This window comes from Rhinolophus sinicus, chromosome 18 (assembly GCF_057876585.1).
Source record: "Rhinolophus sinicus isolate RSI-liver-muscle chromosome 18, RSI-T2T, whole genome shotgun sequence".
NCBI lineage: Eukaryota > Metazoa > Chordata > Mammalia > Chiroptera > Rhinolophidae > Rhinolophus > Rhinolophus sinicus.
The window spans coordinates 112,298,096-112,313,362 of NC_142518.1; the positions used below are offsets into that span (position 1 = coordinate 112,298,096).

Here is a 15,267-nt window from a genome sequence, read left to right on the forward strand (position 1 = left end):
AGGAAAAATGTCTCTATTTCCAGATGACATGATTTTGTATATAAAAAAATCCTCCACCAAAAACTATTAGGTCTAATCAATGAGTTCAGTAAAGTTGCAGGATATAAAGTCCACACTCAAAATTCAGCAGTGTTTTTATACACTAACAGCAAATTATCTGAAAAAGAAATGAAGAAAACAATCCCATTTACCATAGCATCAAAAACAATAAAATACTTGGGAATAAATTTAATCAAGGAAGTGACAGATCTCTACACTGAAAACTACAAGACACTGATGAATGAAATTGAATAAGACACAAATAAATAATATTTTTGTCAAAAAGAAAGACATCCTGGATTGGAATAATTAATCTTATTAAAATGACCACACTATGCAAAGCTATCTATAGATTTAATGCAATCTAAATCAGGATTCCAATGTCATTTTTTACAGAAATAGGAAAAAATCCTAAAATTTATTTGGAACCACAAAAAAAACAAGTAAACAAAGAAATTCTAAAAAAAAAAAAGAACAAAGCTGGGGGCATCACACTTCCTGATTTCAAACAATATTACAATACTGTCATAATCAAAACAGTATGGTAGTGGTGTAAAAATAAACCTATAGACCAATGGAACAGAATCAAAAGACCAGAAATAAAACCATACATACAGTCAACTAATATTTGATAAGGGAGCCAAGAAAACTTAAAGAAGAAAAGACAGTCTCTTCAATAAATAGTGCTGGGAAAATTGGACATTTACATGCAAAATAATGAAACTAGAATTCTGACTTACACCACTCACAAAAATTAACTCAAAATGGATTAAAGGCTGAAATGTAAGACATGACCATAAAACTCCTAGAAGAAAACAAAGGGAAAAAGCTCTTTGACATTGATCTTGGTAATGATTTTTTAAATATGGCACCTAAAAAACATGCAAAAAATGAACAAGTGGAACTGCATTAAACTAAAAAGCTACTGCACAATGAAAGAAATGATGAACAAAATGAAAACACAACCTACAGAATGGCAGAAAATATTTGCAAACCGCACATCTGAAGATGTTAATTTCCAAAATATATGAGGAACGCCTAAAACTCAATGGCAAAAAAACAAAAAAACCTGAATGGGCATTTCTCCAAAGAGGACATACAGATAGCCAATAGACATACGAAAAGATGTTGAACATCACCTATCATCAGAGAAATGCAAATAAAAACCACAGAGATATCACCTCACCCCAGTCAGAATGGCTCTCATCAACAAGACAAATAATAACAAGTGTTGGAGAGGCTGTGGAGGAAAAGGAACCCTCATACACTGTTGGTGGGAATGCAGACTGGTGCAGCCGTTATGGAAGGCAGTGTGGAGGTTCTTCAAAAAATTAAGAATAGAGGGTGGCCAGGTGGCTCAGTTGGTTAGAGCGTAAGCTCTTAACAATAGGGTTGCCGGTTCGATTCCCATATGGGCCAGTGAGCTGCACCCTCCACAATTAGATCAAAGATAACGTGTTGCCTGAGCTCCCGGTGGGGTGGCCAGATGGCTCAGTTGTTAAGAGCATGAGCTCTTAACAATAAGGTTGCCGGTTCAGTTCCCACATGAGATGGTGGGCCGTGCCCCCTGCAACTAAAGATTGAAAACAGCAACTGGACTTGGAGCTGAGCTGCACCCTCCACAACTAGATTGAAGGACAACGACTTGGAGTTGATGGGCCCTGGAGAAACACACTGTTCCCCAATATTCCCCAATTTAAAAAATTAAGAATAGAATTACCATATGACCCAGCAATCCCTCTCCTGGGTATCTAACCCAAAATTCTGAAAACATTTATCCATAAAGATATATGTGCTCCCATGTTCATTGCAGCTTTATTTACGGTGGCCAAGACACAGAAACAACCAAAGTTTGTCCTTTGATAGATGATTGGATAAAGAAGATGTGGTATATATACAAAATGGAATACTATTCTGCCATAAGAAAAGATGAAATAGTGCCATTTGGGACAACATGGATGAATCTTGAGATTGTTATGCTGAGTGAAATAAGTCAGACAGAAAAAGTTGCATACCATATGATTTCACTGAAATGTGGTATATAAAACTGAAAACAACAAAAGAATAAGACAAACAAATGAAGAAACAAAAACTCATAGACACAGACAATAGTTTAGTGGTTACCGGAGGGTAAGTGTGGAGGGGAGTGGTAGATGAGGTTAAAAGGAATCAAATATATGGAAAGAGAACTGACTCTGGGTGGGGAACACACAATGTGATATATAAATGATATATTACAGAATTGTACACCTGAAACCTATGTAACTTTACTAATAATTGTCATCCCAATAAACTTTAATTTTAAAAAAGTGAAGCATCTACAATAACTCTGTTTGCTGAAGATTGTCTTCAAAATGGGAGGCCAGATATGAATAGATAGTGCCATGGAGGCACATCGATGCACCTTTATAACCTGCAAACAAACCAGAGCAAACTCTGATAAAAGAATGTTGTCCGGGAGAAAAATAAATATATAGAGAGAGATGGGTCATCAGCTTTCCTTTGTTATAGTGCTATAAGGAGCAAGAAATTAGAATCACTTATATGGAAATTTGAAAACTTCTTTTATATATACAACTTTCCTTTGTGTATATAAAGTTAACAAAAATGCATTGACGTCTGGCAGATTGTTTGGGAAATGCCTCCTGCAATTAGAGAGAAAAGTGACTTACCAGAATGTGAACATTCTATTACTGATAGCTGCACACAGACACTGGAGGTTTAAATTAAAACAAGTCTGTGGAGTTTTTTGTTTTGCGTTTTTTTGTTTTTGTTTTTTGCTTACCAGCACCATGGCTATGTGTAGCCATTAGACTGAAACATAATAAATCATCAAAAATTGAATGCTGTAAGTGCTTGGTACATTATGAGAACCATTGTTCTAGTGCAGATGTGAAGAAATGGTGTGTCCTTGATATGATAAGAAATTTCATTGTTATGTGGGATAGAAACCTCAGAAGTAATCCACCACTGCTTTGCCAAAGCTGATGTTGGAACCACTGGTGGCTTAGATGAACAGAGCAGGGTATGTGATGACTATGACTGGAATGAGCTGCAAAGAGAAACAAACTGTCCCATACTCAAAGGTCAATGATGACAGCCATTCTAACTGGGTGAGGTGGTATCTCATTGTGGTTTTGAATTTCATTTCTCTGATGATTAGTGATGTTGAGCATTTTTTCATATGTTTATTTGCCATTTGTATGTCTTCTTTGGAGGAATGTCTCTTCAGGTCCTCTGCCCATTTTTCAATTGGGTTGTTTGTTTTTTTTTGTTGTTGAGTTGCATGAGTTCCTTGTATATTTTGGATATTAGCCCTTTATCGGAGGCACTGTTTGCAAAAAACTTCTCCCATTCAGTTGGTGGCCTGTTTATTTTGTCGATGGTTTCTTTTGCTGTGCAGAAGCTTTTAAGTTTGATATAGTCCCATTCATTTATTTTAGCTTTTACTTCCCTTGCCTTTGGAGTCAAATTCATAAAATGCTCTTTGAACCCAAGGTCCATAAGTAGAGAGAAAAAGCAGAAAACCATATGATTTCACTGATATGTGGTATATAAACCAAAAACAACAAAAGAACAAGACAAACAAATGAGAAAGAAAAACTCATAGACACAGACAATAGTTTAGTAGTTACCAGAGGGTAAGGGGGGTGGGGGGGTGGTAGATGAGGGTAAAGGGGATCGAATATATGGTGATGGAAGGAGAACTGACTCTGGGTGGTGAACACACAATGGGATTTATAGATGATGTAATACAGAATTGTACACCTGAAATCTATGTAACTACTAACCATTGTCACCCCAATAAACTTTAATTTTAAAAAAAGGTCAAAGATTTTGTAGATATTGACAACATGTTACCTCCCTCTGCTGATTGGGAATTTCAAAGGAGAACAGACATTCTTGAGGTAGGTCTGTTTTGAGTATTGAATAACAGGAAGAAAATGTGCCCACATCCTAATATCTAGGATAAAGGACATAAACAACACTCATGATCAGTGAAAAGCTGCAATAATGTGAATGATTTTGGTGCCAAAGAGACAGTCAGATACATGTGTATATATATATATATATATATATATATATATATATATATATATATATATATATATATATATATATATATGCCAAAAAATGTATACACATTTTAAGAAAGGAAAAAAACTGTATTAAAATCATAATACTCAATATACGCCGATAACAAAAGGTGAATACAAGTCGTGTTTGATGACTGCAAATACAAGAGGGGCTCAAAGTGGTTACCATCAGCATCCAGACACTTCTGATTACAGCGAACTACTGCTTAAGCAACGTTGACCAAAATGTCCACTTGTATACATTTTTGACAACACCGGTGTTTGTGTGTGTGTGTGTGTGTGTGTGTGTGTGTGTGTGTGTGTGTGTATGTGTCGTATTTTAGTCCAACAGACATTTCCGGAGCATCTAGCACATGTGAGCTGATTTGTAATCCAGGTTCCATCTCATTTTAGTTTTGTAATCTTTGTCAAGACCGGAAAAATTATCATGTGTACAACTAGGGGACTAGATTATAATAGGCTATCTAAGCCATCAGTTCTATAATTCCAGGCTTGGTAGATACAGGAACTGAAATGGAAATTGGAACCTTTACTCCATAAACTCAAACTATCTAAAATATGGGTTGTAAAAATAAAAAGAAAGATTCTATTCTTCAGTAACTTGATGAAATGGTACCGGAACATCTGAATTTGAAAATTATAAAACCACCTATTTCAATGGTTCTGCATGTACTTTAGTGTACACATCCAGAAGCATTTTTTCTTGGAAACTACCCAACATATTTTGAAAACTGTACATATTAATTTATTGCTAGGATAGACAATGAATTGACATGCTAAATGAAGCCAGATAAATTTTTTAAAACTCATATATCAGATCATATCGCACCTCTGCTTGAACCTCTCTAATTATTTCCCATTACACTTAGAACAAAATCCAAACACCTTCTAGCCTTGCAAGACTCTCTGGTCACAAGAAGATAAGAGGGACCAGAACTCCAAGCAGAGAAAGCTGGTGCAAAGATCATAAGATGTGGAGGAGCTTGACATATCTGAGGAACAGAAAGAAGGCCAGTGTGATCTTCTCACCTACCACTCTCCCCTTATTTCTGCTACCATCAGTCACTCTGGCTTTATTTCTGTTCCCTCTCTTCTTCTTGTGGCTGACTCCTCCTTGACGTTCAGGTTTCAGCTTAAGTGTTACTGCCTCAGAGAGACCTTCTTTGACTTCCCAATATAACGGCTTAGGCTAGAGATACAAATTTTGGAGCACAGATATTACTTTCGGAGAGAATACGGAGTGATTTAGGCTCCCAAACTCATTTCTCTTTCTAAGATACTATGCTGCCTCTCAAAGTATAGGTATCGAATAAAAATAAATTAATATGTAAAGCAAACCTTTGCAGAGGGTGGATAAAATTTTTTTAAAAAGCAGCATATACTTTGCTCAAAAATGAAGAGATGCTATTTGAGACAGGTCTTGAAGAATAAATAAGATTTAGACAATGGACAGCGTGTGCAAAGGCACTGAGGTGTGAAAGAGCATATTATTGAAGTGCTAACTCCGTGTATGCAAGGACATTGTCTGTCTTGTTTACTATTATATCTCCAGTATTCAGAACAGGCTGGCTCACAGTAGGCACTTAGTACACATTTCCTGAAGGAGTGAATGCATGGATGAGTGAATACTACCATAGAGGAGCAGAGGCTTGAACACAGGGTGTGTTGGTGAGAGAAGCAGAATATGAAGCAGGGAAGGTAGGAGAGCCTTGAATCTTAGAATGTATCCTCTACATAATGGGGAGCCAATGAAGATTTTAAGTAGGATTTTGAAGTGATCAGGTTTTGTTTTAGAGACAATATCAAGTGACAAAGGGGGGATGGTGAAGGAGATACAATAGGTACAGAGACATTAATTCTGATTGCTAGTGCCCAGATCATTTTGTTCACGATTCCCTGAATGTACTTGTTTCTCTACCATGTTTCCCTGAAAATAAGACCGGGTCTTACATTAATTTTTGCTCCAAAAGATGCGTTAGGGCTTACATTCAGGGGATGTCATCCTGAAAACTCATGCTAGGGCTTATTTTCCGGTTAGGTCTTATTTTCGGTGAAACACACTATTGCCCATCCAGAACTGATAACAATAACTAAAGGATAGTATATCCTGTATGCATTAGAGAAGAACCCTGTGTATAGTGCCTCATAACCAGTACTATATTTTTGTCATACTTGAAAAAATACTCAAGACAGAGTTTGGGGAACTTGCACAAATTATCTCATCATGTCTTGTTTTTTTCCCTTTCTGTCTAAATATAAACTAAATAAAGGTAAATGCTAGCTATCATGCAAGACCTAACGAAGGAGAACTAATGATAAACAGAATGCTTGTTCAATAAATACTTACGTATCCTTGAGTGCTTACTCTGTCTGGTACTATTGCTTATTAATCATTGCAACAATCCTTGCATACAGGTAGTACTATTATCTTCATTTTGAACATGAGAAAACTGAAGCTTGACAAATGAGATACTAGTTAGAAGATAGAATTAAAATGGCTTGGTGATTGTTTGGATGTGAGCATTGAGAGAGTGAAAGCATTCAAAATGATACCCAGCTTTCTAGTGTGGGCTACTGATTGTGTGGTTGTGCCAGTCACCAAGATGGTATTACAGAAGGAGGAGCAGGTTATGGGAGAGAAGAGAGTAGAAATGTATTAGGCCAAATGAGTACTACGTTAAGTTTTAGGTGCCTGAAAGAGATGCCCAGCTGTCATGAGATATTCCAGTCTGGGTTATAGGAGTCCTGTCTAGGTTTGCAATCTGAGGGATTAATCAGCATACTGATGACAACCAAAGCAATGGTAATGGTTAAGATCACCCAAGAAAAGTGTGAAGAGTAAGAAAAAAAGAGAGTCTAGGGCGGAGTCCTATGAAACAAGAATATTTCAAAGGAAAATGAGGCTATGTCACATAAGTGAGAGGGGAACCAGGAAGAGTGCAACATCTTAGAAAGAGCTAAGAGACTAGAGGCTCCTATGAAGTGAATGCTTGTGCTCCCCGCCCAAATGTGTCTGAGCCCTGATCCTCAAGCGATGGTGTTAGGAGGTGGGTCCTTTGGGACGTGATAGGTCATGAGGGTGGAGCCTTCGTGAATGGGATGAGTGCCCTTAAAAAAGATGTGAAAGAGATGACGTCTCTCCATCTTGTGAGAATTCAGCAAGAATGCAGCAGTCTGTGAGCCAGCAAACAGGTCCTCACCAGAACCTGACCATACTGGCACCCTGGTCTGAAACTTCCCAACATCCAGAACTGTGAAAAATAAATTTCTGTTGTTTAAGCCATCCAGAGACTACGGTATTTTGTTAAAGCAGCTCGAACTAAGACAGAAGGTTTCAAGGAGGAGGGAACAATCAATGTAAAATCGGCATAATTGAAGAATGGTAATAGTTTAAAAGTGCCCATTTATTTTAGCAACTACGTTGAGAATTTTGACTGGAAAGGAGAGGTGGGAGGAAGACAACAAGATGAAGTCTGCTGTGGTGAGTGTTTTTATTTTGGGGGGGGGCGTGTAGGGTTGAGAAAGGTGACTCTGGAATGTTTTAGATGAGAGAAACTCTGACAATCTTTAAATGCTGACAATAAAGAGTGAATAAGCAGGGCACCATTGATGTGTCAGGAGACAGAAGCGTTCATCAGTGGAGCTAGCCTCAGAGTTGGTAAGAGGGAATAGTGATGCAAAGCAGATAGAGGAACTTCGATCAAAGTAGTAGTAGTAGTTGTTGTTGCTACTGCTGCTGCAAAAGAATGAGAGAGAAGACTGTGAGGGGTCTAAGGAGGTTAGAAATTTTTGTGGCGGAAGTACAGGGAGTTCCTGTCAGATGAATTCTATTCTGTCTGTGAAATAGGCGACGTAACCTGCTGAGACTAAGCGAGGAGATGGTGGGACAAGATCGACTCTTCATTTATCACGCCGACTCAGTGCTGGCCAATTCTTTGTGGCCCTGTATCCTCTTGTTTTCCCGGAGGAACAGTGCTTGCCGTTGTTTACAAGAGTTGAACGAACGTGTGACAGACTCGGCGTATGATAGTCGGAACTACCACTCCCAGAAAGCAGTGCGGCTCCTAGGAAGTACGGTGGCTGGGAACGCTCAGGCCTTGCCCCTCCGCCCGCAGCCATTGGAGGAGTGCGCACATTCCCAGGAGGCCGCGCGCGGGCGGGGCTCTATACCCGGAAGCTGGCGGTGTCCGGTCCCTACCGTCTCTGGGAGCGGGCGGTCGGCGACGCCGCGCTGACCGGCGCCCCTCAGTCCCGAGCCCGCGCGCTCTGAGAGGGTGCCCGGACAGGTAAATGAAGCGGGGCGCGCTCAGCGGAAGGCAGGGAAATGACGGCGGTGGGAGAGCAGAGGTGTCGACCGGAACGTACTGGGGTGGGAGGAGGAGGCAGCGCAAGGGTGACGTACTTCTCTGGTGTCGACAGTTCGAAATGTCAGGCAGGTCCAGTTTTGGCGAAGTGCGTTTTATGCCACTGAAATGGCCTCGACTTAAAGAGTGTCAGAATGCGTCACTTAAGTTGTTACAGAAAGGGGAAAAATGTTAACTTTCCCTCAGCTCGCGTTCTACAAGACCTCTCTATAGCATTTGAATCTCTTGACATCTCTTCAGCCTTCTGAAAACTCCTCGCTACGCCCTTGTTTCGATGACGTCACTTTCTACTTCATCTCCTCCTTCTGAGCTCCCACGTGGGTTTCTAGTCCTTTGCGTGCCCTTTCTCCACCACCCAGTGTTGACATTCTTCTACCTCAGTTGTGATAGGAACTTTTATCTCCGCCCAGATCTGTTTTCTCAGCGTTAGACCTGTATGGCGTCATTGTTATTATTGGCCAACTCTGACCATGTAATAGATTCTTTGGGACATGCTTTACATCTCCCTCTCCCATAATCCCCACAAACAATCAGTTATCAAATCCTTTTCTGTCTTATTCATTGCTCTCAACTATCTGTACCTCCATTGTCCCACCCTTGATCCCAGAGGATACTGTCATGTTTGGGACATTTTCTCCCTTTGAATGGCTGTGGTTGAGAGCATACCCACTTATATGTTTAACAGATATTTACTGAACAGGTAATATGTGCTAGACATTCTTCTAAGCGCAAGGGATATAGCTGGAAACAAGACATAGGAGATCACTACTCTCAGTAGCTTACATGTTTATGTGTGGGAGCAAACAGGAGTAATCAAGATCATGTAATGTGGTGGTGGTGGTGGTGAATGTAAAATAACACAGGTGGTTGACTTGACAGAGTAGGCTCCTATCTTGAAAAAGTCAGAGGAATTGGTTTGGGGCTCAGAGCATCACCCAAAAAGAATATTTCTAATACCAGCAAGAGTAGTCTTGATCTGTGACCAGACTTAAGGCTTTTCATAAATACCCCTCTTTTCTTCTGTCATATCAATGTTTGTTCTTTAGTCTTCTGTCTCCCTTAACGTTATTACATCAGAATTGGTGGTTTATCTGTCGTTGGCTTAGTTCCTCCTAAGACCCAGACAGAAGAGTTGGGGTTTGGATTATTCTCAGCTCAACGTTTTACCTTACTTAGGGAGCTAGTTGGTAATCAAAATATTTTTCTTGCCAGGTCCTACTGAATATAAAGTTATCTGTCATTTATAGTATATATAAAACCAAAACACACTCAGTGTTCATTCATTTGTTCAACAAATATTTGAGGGAATAGTATATGCCAGGCACTGCTGGGCACTGGGAACCTAGTGAGGATAAAATAGACATTTTGACCTCTCTTCCAAGGAGAAATAGTTGTAACAGTATATTGAGAAAATTCCTGATACATAGGCTCTCACCTGCATTCTTTTTTCTTCATTCAAGGTGAGATTATCACAGAACTTTAAGAAATCTCCCGAACAATTGTGTACATTGTTAAATTATTCACTCATTATGCTTTATTGCATTTATTTGTTTGTGTCTGTCTTCCCCATTGTGTATGACTCCCTTGAATGTAGAGGTCTTTTTTCAAGGCTCTTCATGTCTCTAGTGTCTACTATAATGACTGCCACATAGTAAACCCTCAGAACGTGTGTTGAACTGAAAGAGAAAAACTACTTGATCCAATCCAAATCACTTAATTTGTACGAGGCCTTCTTTGTATAAGGCCATTAGATTTATCCCTAAACCTTCTCATTCACCAAATGTGGACCATTCCATTTCATCAGACTAGTTTATTTACCTTCCCTAGCTTGTTCTCATGTCTGTGTCTTCTCTTGTTCCTTAGGTCCCTCCTAAAATGAGTTCCCATCTCTTTCCTGAGCACCTTGCGTGCCAGGCCCCCATTTCATTCAGTGGGCCAATTTAATAGTATGTCCCATGATAACAAGGGTGGGAAAAATTTAGTATTCATTGTGTTCCTATGAAACATTCTGCTAATCAACTCTTGCAAGGATTAGCATAATACATCCCCTTGCAATAATATAAGTGATGATACAGGATGCTTGCTTTTTATTTTGCATTGACTATTGCCATGTGCTATGCAATGAGTTGATTCTTCCACTTTTTTCTGTTTGAACAGTTGCACAACCTTTATTCATATAGCACATTATGGTATCATTTGGTTTCCTCTTGGTACAAACACATCTTTGAGTATCATTTTCTCCTTAGCCTGAGATAATGCATGGTTCATGTTATTCTGCCTCACTGTCATTTTCAGAATAGCAGATAAAATTCTCAGTTCTTAAAAGTTTTGTTCCATGCAGATATATTTCAATTGTAAATTATTACTGCAAAAGATAAATTTTATCTTTATAACTGATTAAAAAACACAACAGGAATACAAGAGTGCTTGACTCATGACTGTCATTATGATTTTAGGATGTGCCAACGTAAGAGCAGCCAGCCATGCTTCTAAGACATTAAAAATTAAGCATTGTCATTTTAGGGAATTTCTTGCTGCCTATGCCTTCCTAATGCAAATGAACACTGAATTGTGTGCCATATCTCATTTATAAGATATGTGTGTGGGTCATCTAGAATATTCATATACATTTTTTTTAATTTTCCCAAAATAAAGCTATAGAATTTAAACATTTCTCAGAACACGTAGACTTGAGTTTGAGAAACACTGACTTGGCCTTTTCCCCCCAATCAGTTCCCTGAAACTCTCCAACCTCCACTGGAAGATGCCTCCACCCAGGAGGAATTTGCATCATTGTTGTGCTATTTGGTTAGCAATTTTTTTAAAACAGGCAGTCCTTTACTCACAAATGGATATATTCCAAAGGTTTCTTTGTAAGATTATTGTTTGACCCTCTGGATGCAATTTCCTCTGTATGCAATGCTATTTATGATATTTCGGTTGTTATGCCAACCAGTAGCATCTTACTTGACCTTAATTTAATGGACTTAAAGAGCTTCACCACAACTTATAATAATTCCTCATTAAGAAAAAAGCCACCCCAATAAATTTTAATTTAAAAAAATAAAAATCTTCCATAATACTTACAAAAAAAGAAAGAAAAGAAAAGAAAAGAAACTACATCCAGAATTCTCATTTGGGTTCCCCCACAGTATATCTTTTTCTGGAATCCCAGCAACTGGAACAAAAATGTCCTTTCTTTGGAACCTTCTAGGCAATAGAAACGCCTTTCTAACTCCAAGCTGTTGGAATTACTGTCTGGCCCACTGCTGTAAGGGCTCTTAAATGAGTAAGGAAAGAGATGGGATAGAGGTTTTGGAGAGGAGAGGGAGGCAGGTTGGGGTGATGTGGTATGTGGAGAGGAAGAGTAGGGGTGATTTGGGAAGAACAGTTAGTTTCTAAGATGGGAGTTTATTGTGTCCTCAAAAAAGATATGTTATATCCTGACTCCTGGTACCTGTGAATATGACCACATTTGGAAGTAGGGTCTTTGCAGATGTAGTAATTAAGATGTAAGTTAAAATAAGGTCATACTGGAATAGGTGTCCCTGTAAGAAGAAAAGAGACAGAAAGTGCCATGTGAAGACCTGGACACACACGGAGAACACCACGTGACTATGGGGGCAGAGACTGAAGTGCTTCAGCTGGAGGCCGAGGACCACCATGGGTGGCCAGCAAACCAGCAGAAGCTAGGAAGAGACAAGGAAGGATTCTCCCCAACAGATTTCAGAGGGAGCACGGCCCTACCAACATCTGGATTTCAGGCTTCTGGCCTCCAGAACTATGAGACAATAAACTTCTGTTGTTTTAAGCCTTGTAGCTTTTGGCACTTTTTTATGGCAGCTACAGAAAACTCATACAGGATTCTTAGCAGAATGAGGTAGGATGGGGATGACGGCGCTAGGACAGCAAGGAGTGAGAACAGGGAAGGGCAGTGTCGGGAAAGGCTTTCCTTTACATTCCGTTAGCTTTCCCCCCCTCTTTTCTCTGGCTTTTCTTTTTCTTTTTGAATATTATATTTATGTAGCGCTCTATGGTTTACTAGACATTCGCATCCTGGTAATAATTAGCAGAGCCAGGTTTTCTGACTTCAAATGCAGTATTACCATGTTTCCCCGAAAATAAGCCCTAGCCGGACCGTCAGTTCTAATGTGTCTTTTGAAGCAAAAATTAATATAAGACCTGGTCTTACGTTATATCTTATTATATTAAATTATATTAGTGAAATCACATGGTTCTCTGCTTTTTCTGTCTGATATGTGGTATATAAACCAAAAACAACAAAAGAACAAGACAAACAAATGAGAAACAGAAACTCGTAGACACAGACAATAGTTTAGTGGTTACCAGAGGGTAGGAGGGGCGGGGGGTGGGGGGTGGGAGATGAGTGTAAGGGGGATCGAATATATGGTGATGGAAGGAGAACTGACTCTGGGTGATGCACACACAATGGGATTTATAGATGATGTAATACAGAATTGTACACCTGAAATCTATGTAATTTTACTAACAATTGTCACCCCAATAAAATTAATTAAAAAAAATAAATAAAAAAAGTCATTTATACAAAAAAAAAAATTATATTATATAAGACCCGGTATTATATTATACCCAGTCTGATGGTCCAGCTAGGTCTTATTTTCAGGGAAACATGGTATTAGGTTGGTCCAAAACTAATTGTGGTTTTTGCAATTATCTTTAACCTTTAAAACTGCATTTACTTTTGTACCAACTTAAATATTTCTACCACAGTTGTTTCTATTATCCCGATACTCAAGATATTACAGATTCTATTGCAAGAGACTTACAATGGGGGCACGTGAGATGTTATAGGTGGGGCTTTTAGCAGTGTAGGAGAGAGTAAGAAATTCCTATTAGTGACATCTGAAAGGAAAGTTTCTGTTGTTATGTGCCCGATGTTTAACAGTCAGACATTTTAAAATTGGGGCCTGCTTTTATTGAACAAAACACTGCTTCCCTATAACTTATATCCCTTGTTACTAGTTATATTCTGAATAATGCACTCCCTGTTCCAGGTAACTGTACTTTATATAAACTTGAAGACTGCCGTCACATTCCCCCTAAGCCTTCTCTTTTTCATGTTAAATATTTCTAGTTCCTCTAGCCATTCTTCAAATGACACATTCTCCAGGTCTCTCACCCATACTGTTGCCCTTTTGTGCAATCTTGAAATGCTATACCCACAAATGAACTCAGTATTCCACTTGTGTTCTAACTCCACAGAGTATAATGGCAATAGTGCTTAAAGAGATCAAGATACCCTGTTTCTTAATGTAATTTAAGATTACATAAGCATTTTAAGCAATTACCTCATGTCAGTTCATAATGAACTTATGGTCCACTAAGACACGAGATGTTTTTGTGTTGTGGCCAAACTCAGTTTTCTTCTTGAAGCTGCTGAGGGACTGAGGCTGCTGCTTTTTCATCTCTCTGTGTCAGGAACCATATGATTTTGCGTTTCTGTTTCTCTGTTTTTGTTCCACTCCACCTCATGTCTCTTTGACCCTAAGTAATGACCTACTTCCTTATAAAATTTCAGTGACTGTTTTACAGTCATCTTACTGTGCATCAGTGAACACAGTTAGGAGCTGACACTTGTTCCTTCTCAAAGCGTTCTCTCCCTTTGGCTTCCAGGCCACCACACTCTTCTGGCTTTCCTCTCCTTTTCCCAGTTTGCGGGTCCCTATTCCTCCATCTTTCCCTCAGCTGTTGCTTGCACCTTGGGTTTTGTCTTTGGTTTTCCCTCAATTTTGGTGTGCTCTGCTCTTGTTTTGTTTTTCTTTTGCATGCAGTGTGTCTTCAGCTAATAAATCCGTCTAAAATGGCAAATCTGGATGAGCTCATCTAGAGATAAGAGTGCAGAACCAGTCCCTGTGGAAATTCAACATTGAGAGGTAAACTGGAGGAGGCGGACTCAGCAAGAAGACAGAAGGAGAAGCCAGATATGTAGGAGTGTTTCAAGAAGGAGGGTTAGTCAGCGATGCTGACTGTTCTGGGAGGTCTAGTAGAGTGAGAATGGAGAAGTTACCACTGAATTTTGCAACATAGAGGCTGTTGGTGATGTTGGCAGGCATGGTTTCATGGACTGTTGAGGACAAAAGCCAGATTATAGTAAGTTGAGATGTTAAAAGGAGGTAGAGAAGCAGAGAGAGAGTATAGATTATGATTTTAAGAAATGGAGCCATACTGGGAGCATGTTACAGGGTCAGTTGAGACTTTTAGGATCAAGAGACGTGATGTATGGAAAGTGATTTGGAAATTATAACTTGCTACGTATGTGTAAGGAGAAATCCAGAAAGAAGATGGCTGAGGACATAACTCTGGGAACACCCTCATTTAGAGAGTGGTACGAAGAAGAGACCCTGAGAGGAGTTCAGTTCACAAGACAGATGGGCACTTCTGCTGTGTGCTATCCTTCCATGCTGGGATTCCCTGAAGGGATTGGTGGGTTCCCTGACCTCAAGCACTTTATCATCTGTTGCTGAGTTTCACAAAATATGGCTGTGCGGGTCACCTGCAGCCAGCAGGCTTGTCATAGCTCGGGGCCCCTCTTCAGGTCTACCGAGTCAGAATTTCAGGGCATGATGCCAACAATATGAATTTTTAACAAGCGACTCTCAACTCTGCCACCTAAGCTACCTCATTCACACTACAGTTAGAGAACCACTGGCTTATTGGATAAAACTGAACATACTTACAAATAACATTAGGTTGAAGAGTTAGTTGAAGACTAGAAAGGCATTTTC

General features: G+C 39.4%; 1 protein-coding gene across 5 annotated transcripts in view; it reads left to right on the forward strand.

Annotated features, from left to right (window-relative positions):
• The first annotated feature begins 8,268 nt into the window (after positions 1-8,268).
• VAMP7 (vesicle associated membrane protein 7) overlaps positions 8,269-15,267 on the forward strand; it is a 43,332-nt gene continuing 36,333 nt past the window's right edge. For 2 of the 5 annotated variants that reach the window (XM_019716087.2, XM_074323253.1), the window contains exons 1-2: positions 8,294-8,422; positions 14,314-14,415. The gene's annotated coding sequence lies outside the window, so the exon portion shown is untranslated. Of the gene's footprint in view, positions 8,423-14,313; positions 14,416-15,267 lie in introns of all 5 variants that reach the window. The other 3 variants (XM_074323252.1, XM_019716086.2, XM_074323254.1) reach the window with 2 other exon arrangements.